The following is a 14,010-nucleotide window of genomic DNA, read 5'->3' as shown; positions in this document are numbered from 1 at the left end:
ATAAACACCCATCTAAACAATATCAACGTGCAAGTAGAAGGTGTATTATTTATGCAAACCGATTTTCTTTTCCTCTTGTTCCAATGAAGCTTACACCAATTTGCATCAACCTGGTTGCTGGGTATCCATGGCTATTTGTTTCTTCTCTCCCTTTCTTTATGGCATGTGGTTCCTTTTTACGTTTCATATCATGCATGAAAGGCATAATGTATTTATTCTGAGACAGTATTACTTTAATACATCACACTAAATCAAGTGTACACTAAATACTACTTTTTTGACAGTCAAGTGAGATATTAAAATAAACATTAAAATATTAACATTCATGGGCTGCTAGGAGGAGGTACAGTCTGTTAATGCAACCATCTTACAAGAAAAACCCAAGGAAAACCAAGATTTAAGGATGTAAAAGAAATAAAATAACAAAAACAGTCACTAGCATTTCTCAGAATCCATGGGCACCAGGCAGAAGCCACCACCATGTTTTAAACATGCACAGCTGACATATGGGCTGTGTGGACAGAAACAGTCTGACAGTCAGTTCCCAGAAACACTCTTCTCATCAAACCCACACAACTTTTGCACCAGCCAGCAGCTGCTTGTAGGTAGCAGGTCCCAGAAAGATGCAGTAAAAACACATGAGAAAAACCTTTCCAGAAATCTCTTTGCTAGCAAGAATCACAAAACAAATAGCACATATCTGCTGTAGCCAGAGTCCAACTAAGTCAGCCTCACATGGGGCACCAATTGATGCAGCACAAACAAGCTATCAGACTGCAACAAGGTTTTTACCATCAGTCAGACTCTATTGTCCATGCTGCTTCCAGAGATCAGACCACACTACTTCTCTATCCAACCACACTCCTCAGGGCTATTTAACTACTTAGTGGGAACAAGCTACAGCTGCACATCATCCATGTCAATCAACCCACTGCCGCTGAGGCAAGCCCACAGCTGCATGTTATCAATGCTGATCAACCCACTGCCTTCACTCCTCTACACATATCCAAGGGAGTTCAGCAGATGCACTGAGCCTGCACACAGTCATCATCTCCGCTAGCCAGGTACCTACAGAGACCTTGCACACTTGCAGCACCAGTGTGTGAAGGGTGAAGCTCGTTCCTCCTGGTGATGGAGAGAGGAGGAGCTGCTGCCTCCCTCTGCAGAAGTACACAGATGATTGTAGTATTTGTTTGGTTATTGAGGACCTCTTGCACTCTGAAGCTGCTGGGTGGATGCTTTCTGTGAATACCACATACTGGTTCAGATATAGGAACAGCATATGGGTTTTTTAGAACATATATGGATATTTTTTAGAACTGGTAAAGCTTGCTATAGACATTAAAATTTTTATTAAGAGAAAAAAGAGTGCTCCACCGTTTCTGGGACACTATGAGTCAATGCAAAGCACTGTTTCAATGAAGAAGATGGAAAAGGATGAAACTGGGCTCAGGAATGAGAAGAACAGGAAGAATGACCCCAGGAATATCCTTTCCAACCCAAATCATTCCTAAAAAGTCCTTCCACCCCAAAGCCTGTGTTGTTGTGCACCCTGTAAAAGACACAGGTGAGGAACAGCTGTGTTATATTTTACACCTCTTTTGGGATGTGCATCAGGCAACCTGTAATTGCTCCTATTCCTTTGCTTCAGCTCCAGTGGGAAAGAGGAACATGTGGGCTCTGAAGCTTGGTGCAACTCCACATGGAAGCAGAACAAAGACTCTTGCTCTTAAGTCTGGCACCTCTCAAGCCCCAGCTTGCCTTCTATCCACGTGGGCTCAAGGGAAGACTATTGCAAAGCTCATTTTGTCCTCTGCAAACCCCGCAGAAGAAAACAAGTCTTAGAAGGGTCTGGATGCTGCAAGTAGCCAGGCAGCACAGGAATTGTGGGCGGCCTGGCTCATGGGCCAGCTCCAGCCAGCAATGCAGATGGATGGACAAGCTATGTCTACCTTATTGAGTAATTCAGGCAGATAAGACAAGACTGGTAGACAGAAACACCTGGTGCTTAGGAACCACTGTTCTCACCAGCTGCACTTCAGAGAGCTTGTGCTTCAGACCAGCGCTAGGCTGGCCCCATGCACTGAGCCTGCTGCATCTGCAGTGTGGCTGGACCACGTCCCCTGGTTTGCTTTCGTTCAAAAGAAATCTGCTGCGAACACTCTGAGACGAGTCTATGATGTGAAAGCTTGCTAAGTGAGGACAGTGAGGAGATTAACTCCAAAACCAGTGCCAAGTGAAGTGCTAATGTGGACATATCCATTAAGTTTTTTGAAGAAAAGTCAGGGATCTTTATGACAGCTCAGTGATGTGAAGTGATGTGGAGGTTGACTGGCAGCTTAACTACTTCTTTACAACGCCTGATTGGAGGAAAGTGGGTTTTCTAGACCTAGAGCTGTTGTTTTGCAGATTGCATGGCATAGTTGGTGACACACGAGATGACTCTAGCAATACTCTCGGTGATATCTGACACCAAGTTAAGTACCAATAGCAATTTAGAAAGGGGGTCTGTGTCTCACTGCCTGTTTAAACTGTGTTATTGAGTAGAATCAGATATCTTGGCTGTAAAATATGTGATAAGCATGTGGGATCTTGGGCAAGAAACTGTAAAGTGAAATTGGGTAAATGAGGCATTTAGGTTCTTAGTTTTCTGCATTCATTTTTGTTTCAGTTATTTCCATCCCAATTTAACTACTACTGATGTTCTGCTTTTCTTGCCAAGCCCCCAGTAGGTTTATCAAACTTTTAACCCACAGATTCGCTCATTTTGCTGTTCAGTGTGCTACCACACTAGCTGTTGACCTTGCACTGTGGCTTCACGTAACTGGTGATTTACTAATCTTATTTATTATTTCAAAATTATCAACATTACTTCTAAGATGTTACTTGAAACAATTAGAGTGAGTATCATTCACATGAATTTTCCTTTTCAAGTGGGTAGAGCAAGTCTTTTGATTTTCCCCACTTATTTTTATCTGCTATAAGGCTTTAATTGTAGTAGTTCTTATGAAAAATTCAAGAACTACAGCTATGTTTTCAACTGCAGCTTCTGATTTATGATTCACCACTTTTGGAATACCAGACTTAAGATACCCTGCAGCTAATTTTCAGAGGTGCTGAATGCCCACAGCTGCTGGTGGCAGCTGCTTGATGCTAGTCTGTATTGAGACTGGCAGAGGGATGGCATGTTAAGTGTTAGGGGACATGTAGCCACGAGATATTATTGCCAGCGGCCCGTCGTCAGCCCTGAGCTGAGGGAATTGGGTCTAAAGAGTAGGCTGCACAAGTTAGGGAGTTGGTATGGGTTTGAACACATGCCATTCCACAATGGCTCTCTGTGAGATGTTTATTAATGCCACAAATAGGACTGAAGTACCTGAACCCATCTTCAAAGACATTAAGCTTTCAAAATAGCTTTGAGAGCCAAGCAGCTTAGAAAGCACATTTCTAAGTAAGCTACCTTTCTTATTGCTCATAAAAATGTCTACACAAGAAGGTGGTTTGGAGTACCTAGCTTAAGGTTGGATTTACTGGTGAGAAAATGCATCTGTACTGTTACTCATAATTCTGTACTCCCATTCTACTAATCTCACTCCGTGTGGTACTCGCATTTCCAGAACACGTGACCAGACACGGCTGCACAACCACGTCCTTCCTCTTCCTCAGTGCAGATGGACTTCTGTGCACCACCACACTGTAACCTCATGCTGGAGCTTTGCAGAGCGCTAACATTGTATGAAGACAACACCTAAGGATGAGAAAAGAGCTTGGTTGCTACATCCCTTTACAGGAACCTGATATAGGGGTGTCTCCTCTGCTGTGAGGAAGACCTGCCAACTGTAATGCTTTGCAGTGACAGCCAGGAGAGTCAAACAGTCACTGCTACTTAAAGTGAAGGAACCAAGCAAAGAATGAGTCCAATGTATATACAAATAATTAGCAAATAATATATGGTCAAAAGCATTTTCAAGAGAACTGTTTCACATTGGGTAACACTGAATTAAAATAGACATGTGCCAATTTTCATCGTGAAACTGAGAGAAAATTACTAGATTGAACCATGTTTTACCTTTCGCTTTAATTCAGTTGTATTGATACCTCATGTTTTGAAAAGTTGGAAGCGTTTGATTTCATGTTATTACCTTTGATTTAGAAGTTTTCATATTCATTACTTATTATTCCTAAGACTTCTGGTTTAATATAATATTCTGCTTCAGCACTATTAAAATAATGTTGTTCAGAGTTTCAGAATAAAATAGACCAGAATTTCAAGTCTAACTGAGATTTTCAAGGTAATTGAGAAAAAAGTACACTTTGAAACTCCAGAGTATCTTGTGGGATACTACTTTCTCACTTGCTCTCCTTCTGGATCCTTATTAATATTAAATGTAAATAGGAAAGAGAGGCTAGTACCTCTAGAGGATGACAATGAAATTTGACTAAATCTCGATTCAGACGCTATTTCTGTACCTTCGCACATGAAAAAGTAGCTGTGTTTGTTACCAAGGACCAACACATCGCATAATCATGTCAGTTGCCATTACATAGCTTTTTTCTTTTTTTTCCCCTTCGTTCTGTTACAATAACACCTAAGTGCTGGATGATAATCATAACTGCAGCTCACAATTGCTTTTCATCCCTAAAAAGTCCTGGTAAGTTTTAGAAGCCTTTATACCAAGGTGGTTTGCAGGGACTATTTAATCTACCACTACAGTTCAGACACCTCTGGCATGAAATTTGGCAACTGCTTGACAGCCTTATCACACAGAAAACTAGAACTGAATGGGCAATTTGCAGGTCGAAATATAATCACCCACCAGAGGTGAGACCAGAATTTCAAGATTAAGAGCAGCATAAGCAGAACACAGCGAGTTAACATGCACGCCCGAGGCAGCCGTCTCTATGGCGAACGCTGTGAAGCCACCCAGGCTCTGGGAAGCATCTGGCTTTCTTTGAGATGGGTCTTGCTGCTTCTCCGTACCCTGATATTGGAAAAAAAGTGGAAAAGTGCCAGGGCCGTGGGATGCCTCTTCTCTGTGATGTGAAAGTACAACTCTTCAAGAAGGACTGCTAAGCGCCTGTCTCGCTTCACTCTTGCACTGGCAAGCAAAGCTCTGCACGGTCCGTAAGTCAGAGGCTTCCCCACCCAGTCTGACCTTTGGTGAACAGCAGTTATCAAGACAGTGGCTTTTTAATATCACTTCATTTCATTAATGCCTCAGGCTCCACTCCCCTGACCACCAGCTGCAGTGAGTTTTGCACTGTCCTTACAAAGGGATCCCCAAAGGCCTCCTGGAAGCACTGGTCCCTAACATTTCCAGGTTATGACCCCTGAAAAGGCTCCTACACGTGTAGAAATGGAAGCTGGTCACCCTAGGACTTAAGAGGATGTATCCACATGCAGGACTTTGTGATCTAAATCCTTGCTGCTATCTTTCGTCTCCCACGCCCTGGCATTCTGCCTTTGCTGGAATAGAACTGAGGGCATTTGGTACATGGGAAAACGGCAAAAGCATGTGCCTCGCACCCTGCCCTGCCTGCACTGCATGGCAACTCCTAACGAAGAGCCCAGCAGAGTTTATAATGGTGCTACGTTCGCTGATTTGAGTCACAGGGTTGAGTTGCACCTGTCACATACAAAATGTAGGTAGGACTTTTCCTTGCCTCTTGCCAGTATTAGGTTCTGGCAATTCATATACATGTGGCCAAATCATCAATGGATATTCCAGTTGCACCTGCATTACTCAGGCTCTTGGCTCCAGACCACGACCGCATCTGTTAAAAAGACACAGGGCTGGATGTTGCTCTTGCGCACGTCTGAGCGCGCCGTGTGCGTTGAGAACAGGCTGAGTGGGGTTCATCTGCTTGCTGGCACACTCATGCAGTATAAAAGAAATATTTTTTTTCTTTTTTTAAAATAGGTCAAAATCACATCTGCCTTAGTTTCTTCATTTTGTGATTTAATTATTTAAAGTGCCAAGGCTTAAGTGAACTACTGAAAAATGGGATGCAATTCTAGCTATAACACCATTACTATACTGAAAGTTAATGGCCCACGTGTATTGTCATTCTGACACCTTGTTTTGATCTGCTCATACATTCCCAAGGAAACACATTTTGAATGAAAATTTTCCAGATTTGGTGACCTTTTGCATGCCCATTTTGGTTTTGTATTTTATTTTTTTGACATCATGACATCATGAACAGGAATGTTTCAAATGGCTTTACTACAGGGAGAATGGACACAACGAGAAAATTAACTCTTTGCTCATTAATAAAAATATATATATATATATAATTTGTGCCGTTTTTATGAGTTCTGGCACCAGAAAGACATAAAGCTAGAACAATTACAAATGTTTTCATTGCATGTGCTTGTGAATGAGGGTCTTGCTGTAGGTAGGACCCGGCTGTAAACACAGTGCCTTGTGAATGCACATAGAATGCCTATGGTTTTGCACAGGAATAAAACCTTCAAAACATTTGGTTTCAAAGTCCTGCCAGATCAGCAGGAGGTTTTCCAATCATAATAACATGCTATAGGTTGAGCAGAAATATATATTAAACTATAATGATACCTGAATTTTGCTAGGAGAAAAATGTTTCTATTCTGCAGGGACTTGAGGACCTGGGAAGCTGTGCTCCACAGCAGCCTCACGTGCTGAGCAGGGGAACAGAATTAAGGCTGTGCCCAGTTGTTCTTGCACAGCATAATATTTAGCACGTTTCTGTCTGAAGCCTGCAATTTTGGTGAGATTAAATGAGACCATCAAGGGGAAATTTTCAATGCAATAAATGCACACTGAAACACCCATTACCTTTAATGGAAGCTGCGCAATTCAGGCTGCATACTTAACTCCCTAATGTTGTTTTAGAAAATCCTTTTTGTCTACTTTTCGTCAAGTTTTCAACAGTAGGGTCCCCACATGCATATTAGAAATTCACAATGGAAACTTTCAAGTCATTTTCCATGAACCTTGATAATTATTGGGTGTCTTTTCCATTTTTAGTCTCAAAAGTTTGACTTTTTTTTTTTTTTTTTTTTTTTTTTTTTTTTTTTTAATTAATTTTTCTCGAAGGCTGTCTGGTAATCCATTGTACATTCAGAAATATTATTTATTAAAGTTATTAGTGCAGTTTGCTGTGTCACAGGCTATTATTGCAATGGGTTATGTAGATTAGCATCATTCTTACTGTGCCACATGATAAGGCTTATAATTTGAGTTACCTCTCTTCTGTTTGTACGCAACCGCTGGGGTACATATATCATTCCCTGAAATGATTGATTTTCTGTTGATGAAAGTTTATTGGAAATCCTAAGACTCCGGAGGCTGTTCATCTGATGGTTCTGAGTCCTGAAGGTGGATTTAAAAATACACTATTCTTTCTTTCAGTTGGCAAAAGAGGCAACGAGAATCAGGTCTCCTTTTAAAACAACATGATAAAAATGAGAAACAAACTTAAGAGCTGTTGATTACGAGAAGTAATTCCATTTGAGACTTTGCATATGATTGACATAGTCTATGCTTTGATAAGATTAAAAAAAATCTCCAGAGATAATCGCTCATAATGAATCATTTATTATGTATATCTCTTAATTCTAGAGGGGTTAAGGATGAGTGAGCGTGAAAGCCAGGGACAGAGCTTTATGCATCCCATAAACAGTCCTTGCAGATGTCCTTGATATGTGTCCTCAAGCACCTCTGCATGAAATACAGGATTCAAGGACACTTATTGCTTTTCCTAAAAGACATTTGCCAAGTGTTGACTCTCTTAGGTCTGAATCCTGCCACGACCCCAGAAACCAAGGTGGGCAACACCAGCAGCACGCTGGCAGGGTAGAGATCCCAGGTGGAGCAGCTGTTCCATGGTGCCACACAACCCAGGCACAGGATGGGAGGTACGGACCGGCCAGGCTGTCACCCATCCACTGACTCACCACAGGGCTGAGACGCAAGCGGATCAGGCAGGGGGCTGGGAACCGCTACTGATGATGCTGTGCCAGGGCATATACATCTTTGGCTTTCTGCATCACCTCTTCTCATTACACGCACACTTGGAGGAGTATTTCTGTTCCATAGGGTTCCGTCTGGAGCTCAAAGCACCAAAAGGTGGTTTACAACTAAATACAGCATGACCCTTTTAAGATTAGCATGGACCTACCTTTTCTTTTTTGTCCTTGAACCAGTTATGCATTGGGCAAAGGATTTCTTTTTTCTGCGTATGGTTTTAAACCGACAGCCTCTTTAACTATTACTTCCAGACTGAAGTTCAAATTGGTTTAATTAAACATAGAAGGAAGGTTTTGTAGCTGAGCTGCTCGCATACCTTCTTTACAAGCTGGCATATGAACAGTCAGCAGGTGCCTCTCCAGAGCGACAGGCATGATATACAGCTCTCACAGCCATACAACACTTCCCATCATAAACATGGCATGTTTTACAGGCTGCCTGATGACTTAGACAAAGAGCTGTCATAATGACTTCCCCAGGTCCGTAATAGCTCCATTTACAATTGGTGTTAGGAGGCAGCACAGCTCACTGTTGTGTACAGAGCTGATGTGGATGTAGATACGACAGCCTGGTGAACAAAACCTGCCTGGGTGACTGTCTGCAGAAGTTCACGCTCTCCTTTTGCAGCGCTGGCTGTTCTTCTGGCATGGCTTTCCAGGCTGTTGGAAAAGACCTGCCTGGGTAGGTTGATACCTATTTATTTTGACTGTAGAATGCCTCCTTAAACTTTCTGACCGTGGCTGTTGACTTGGATTTTAATATTCACCCATTCCTACCTGAGCTGCATAGCTGAGATTTAGAGTGGATTGTTTCACCCTTACCAATGGGAAAAGGCCAGAACTTACTGAACGAATTAGGTACAGATGATGGTGGGAACTTCCTTTAAAAATGTGTGAAAATGCAGATTATAATCAATGTAATTTTCTGTTAATAGAAGCGTTTTGCTTGGGTTTGGTCACAGGTATCAGGTGACTGAGCACCCACCAGGAAGGTGTTTCCCAGCAGTTCGTGACCTACTACACAGCAGCACTGCCTGGTTCACACCTGGGCGTGCTGCAAATTCCAAAATATTAAACAACTTCCAACAGCAGCAGTGCTCCAGAAACATCTCACACAGAAGATGCATGATAGGCAAATGTTTTAACGTCCTTGATCATCAAAAGAGATACCTGTAAGAATTGCAATTCTTTATTTTTTTCTGCTTTCTGGTATTGCAAAGCTTGGTTGCTACTATATGTTCTTTCATCTACTATGTTTAAGCAACATCCAACATCCTTGTCGTCCATCGTCTTCCATTTCAGGAGCAGGAGAAAGTTATTTCCTGAACAAGCAGAAGACTTCACTGAAATACTCACAGCAGCATAAAGTATTTCATCTTGCCAGAAATTAGTGAAAGGAAAACAGGAAATTGTTTCTGTTTATCTTTTGTTCTGTTTTATTTGTTTGTTTGTTTCCTTGCTTGCTTCACAAATGGTATAAAATCCCCTTTAAATGTTCCTCTCAACCTGCTCATTATCTAAACCAAACCATAGATCACTGTTAATGTCACTTAAAATAGACCGGAATGTGGAATTATTCTAATTTGGTGGCTAAAAGTTACTCTCTACTATGAAAAAAAGAGTGGAAAGATGCATGTTGAATATAATAGAGAGGTCATAAAATGAAAAAAAAAAATAATATCTGTTTCTCTTCTAAAAATCAAAATAAATAAACAAAAGAGAAGTGTTTACAAAATAAATACACTAAGCACACAACTGCTTATGCAATACAGATTTTTCCTAATAACACAACGGAAGCTATTAAAAATAGAAAGAATAATGAGAATGTTTGTATATGTATTACAAGAGATGACACTGTGCGTTTGTGAGTGTGAGCAGACTACAGGGTATTTCAGGCATCTTCAGCCACACATTTAATCATGTGAAAAGTACAGATAGCATGTTTCAAAATAACTTACAGGAAGAAAGGATACCCACATACTAAAGAAATGAGGTTTAGTCCCTTTTTCTCACTCCGGCACAAATGAGGACTGGAAAGCATCACACAGAACTGACACCGAACCTGTGTCGGACTGTCACCGTCACACGGGATCTGGTCATTGCACAGGTCCGGAAAGCCACAGTCTGGCAGGTCTTACTCTCTGTCAGCTTTGGTTAGGTTTTTTTTAATCTACACTGCTCTAGTAATTTGAAGGGGTCTTTAAGCAGAGCTTAGGAAGGAGATTATCTTCCTCAGCATTAGCTACGGGCTCTGTGTCCTACACTCCCTTATCCTACATGCCGTCCCTGGGCAAACATTCACCCTCACCGTCACCACCCAGCAGCTCCGCTCCTGTAACTTCTAGGCACATTGGCTACCGGCGCTCTGTTGGTGTCTACGAGGCTACTTCGATGAAGAGCATCATGTAGGGAAAGCCTCTGGCTGTCAAAAAAACCTTGAGACCCCAGAACTGAGAGCACTTACGCAAGAGGCGAAATAGTCACAGGCACGCAAGCATTGCCACTGAAGACTTGCAAAAAACTGTTCAGATGCAGAAACCCTAGATCCTTTCCCTAAAATAGCTATTGACATACTTATCTTTAGGGACTTTTCACCTTGTGGATGTAATTCCTTAATTAATTACTTAATCTTCTGTCTACAACCCTGCAAGCCTCTTGGTAGATGTGTTATAATACAGTTACATATTCATGTGATCCAAGCTTCGTCTCACTCAAATGTGGTTTCATTTATAACAATACGGATTACAATCACAGTTCTTTTATTTTTGAAGTACTAGCTCATCAACACACCTAGGCAACATAGGTAGCTGGTTAATAAAAGAAAATAAATAAGATTTGGGTTGAAGCTTCAAACAAAGACACATTCAAATGTATATCCCTTTAAAATATACATCCCCTCTGCCCAGACACGCAGCTGCTGCGCTTCATTCATAATTAAGGGAAACATTTACCTCCTTAATGCAGTTTACGGAAGACAAATGTTTATACTTCTCTACCGCCACTGAGATAGATGCAGCCCCTGTGTCGATGGTGAAGGCTGCGGCACATGCGCTGGGTTCTGTGTGCTGCCCAGGGCACACGGGAAGGGTGCCCGGCAGCTGTTCAGTAAGCCTTTGCTGACCACACGGATAGCAGCTAAGAAGTTGACCTCCCAGAGCTTCTAGAAGTACAGCTGCACAACAAGTTTGTGTATGTATCCATTTAGCTGGGACCCTATCTGGGAAAGCAGGTTCGCGAGTGGTCACCAGCCCAGGTGGGCATGCCAGAGGGGTGCACACAGCAAACGGGAATGCAAAACCGAGAGGTAAAAAGGAGTCTTTCCAGGTTCAAGTTTCAAATTGGAGAAGACAGGAAGTAAAACAGTTTCAAGATGACCAAATGACACATTCTAGGAAGGATAAATAATATTTAATAAAGTTTTGTCCCACAGGTTCCTTCATATTAATCTAGCTGTGCATACTACCTTCAGCTCCATGTTGTCCAGATGCTGGATGTTTTTTAAGGAAATAACAACTTTCTCCTACATCTTTTCTCCTTCTTTCTTCTCCTTCTTAGGCTTGAGATGTGGAAAAATGCATTGGCTGTTGGAAACCTAAATCAAAGGAAGAAGCAGCCAGATCTTCCTGGGCTGATATTCTAATAATTGTTTGCTAAAATAAATTTTGCAACTGACATAGAAGAGTATCCAGGTTTGCGTCTGGAGATTAGAAATTTCACTATTACAGTAGAAGATCTTAAAAAGATGATGCTTGTAGAGAAAGATGTGCTTACTTGAGTAGCTTTGGCAGCCAGTGTGATTTGGCTGCTATGAAACTAGTGTGAATGTCAGAGGATTTGGCTCTGCTCCCAGCCTGTTTTGTGAACTTGCCCAAAAGTCATCACTCAATCTAGTCCTCTTATTTTATTTCCTCAGTGGTGCCAGGGGAGGGACTGTCCACATATGACTTTGCAAACTACCTAATATAGTAGGTCCCTATTACAGCTAAGGAAAAACCTCAAACCACCACCAACAAAAGCCAACAAAAAACCCAGCAAATCCTCTGTAGGGTTTTGAACATGAAGCAGAAATCTTGAGGTTCATTCTGTATTCAGGGGGGAACCAATGGAGAACAGAGCACTAGGGAAATAAACTTGCAGTTGCTTGTGTTTCTAAATAGGCAAGTTGCTGCATTCTATCATCTTGGGCTGTTTTCAGACTGAATAGCTGTATTTCCAGATAATGAGGTGCAATTTCTTCAAAGCAGCTTTAAATCCTGCTGCATATGATGAAATGCTCTAATGTTTTTCATTTTCTTGTTTGTGTTTTGAAAAAAAAACAGGAGAACAATAACAGAGAGTTGATCAGAAAGATATTGGGGACTATCAGGCGCTTCAGCAAAAAAATTCAAATCCTAAATATGGTAATACCTACAGTCTGCTAAAAGAAGCAATTTTGCGGCATTTGCTTTAATGCACCCTCTTCATTAAAGAAAACTTTATCGGAGTTAGTCTTCAATGCATTTTTTTTTGTCTGTGTTGACAATTTGGATGGGTCTTGGGATTTTTTGTGTGTTTGTTTATTTTTTTCTTGTTAATTGGATTATAAATGGTCACAGAGCCAATTCAGTCTCCAGAGTCTATGATTTAAAGATGTTCTGGATCTGTTTCTGAACAGTTACCCACAGGGGAGCAGTACTGAGAAAAATGCCACCTTCTCTTTGCAAAGTGTAATTAAACTTTACCTGACTACCAATAATTTAATTTACAAGGTCTTCCTGTAATTTAAATGAAATGTGAAAATTATCCCTTCTTTGACTCATTTTCAGTAAGCTGGATCAATGTAGTTTAGGAAATCAAACATTACCCTGTTGCCTCTAGACAGTTGATGTTAACACCACCTCCAGTCCCTTGCTTTCTCTCATGTTCTACCAAAACTGCTATGCTTTGCATAGCTGAAAGGTCACCCATATTTTGCTACTGCCTCATAGCTAATGTGCCGCCACACACTAGCAGGCATACCCCCCAAATGCAAGAAATGCAGAGCAATGTCTCTTTATTGGTGAGTTCTCCAAGATAATTCTTTCTTCTTTTTATTTAAATTTAGGTTTTTGCAATGTGCCAGATTGGCAGCCATCAAAAATAAAAATCTATCACTGAGTGTAGACCCGGCACATGCAGCAGCAGCAGTCCTGCCGATATTGCCCAACGTGAGTCCAAACCAAGCAAGTTTTGTCGTGTGGGCTAGGAGACAGAAAACAGTCCCTGGACCACAGGAAGAATGAAGCTTTTGAGGCTATGCCACCTCTAAAGAAAGGAAAATGTCCTAACACCAGCATGAGAAGGCAATTCCCGCTGCAGTAAGTCAAACAGAAGATACAGCACCCAAAGCGCTTCCTCCCGCAAAGCCCTGCGGGATCCAGCCTCCAGCACATCCCTGACGCTGCAACTGGTGGCTGCCAGCGCCTACCCCAGTTATGCTTCAGCTGTCCTACATGGCGCTTGAGAAGACCATCTCCTGCCTGCTGAGGCCAACCACCCGAGCAAGGGCTGGTGGCTTTGCTTTATTTGCAAACCTTCACTTTGTTAGTGCCTTTATATCTCCCGTGCCTCAGGACAGGCAGAGGTGCTCCGTTCAGCCGCTTGCGTTGTTGCCTTCAGGGAGGATGGAGTTAGCTCACAGCACACCTAGTTTTATTCTATGAATGATTTCCCTAAATTGCAGACACTGTGGTCCAACCTGCTGTCATGTCAGGGACTTCTCCTGTAAGAAACCACCACTCAGCAGTGGTTGAACTTTAAAAGCACACTGCCAAAGCCACAGGGCTGTATTGCTGTGGTTTAACTGAATTTACGTATTAGGGAGAAGATTTCAAAAGACTGAAGGATTTGGGGGCTCATTACACTGAAAGCAGCTGCGGGTTTTATGATCTTGGGTTTCTGAGGAGCTTTGGAAAGTCTTCTCCTCAAACTTGAGGCTGCTACGCAGCATAAGCAAAGCTGAACGAAAGGAGTGTCTGGAT

Source organism: Falco naumanni, chromosome 2 (assembly GCF_017639655.2).
Source record: "Falco naumanni isolate bFalNau1 chromosome 2, bFalNau1.pat, whole genome shotgun sequence".
Lineage (NCBI taxonomy): Eukaryota > Metazoa > Chordata > Aves > Falconiformes > Falconidae > Falco > Falco naumanni.
Note: the sequence above shows the minus strand (reverse complement) of the source record.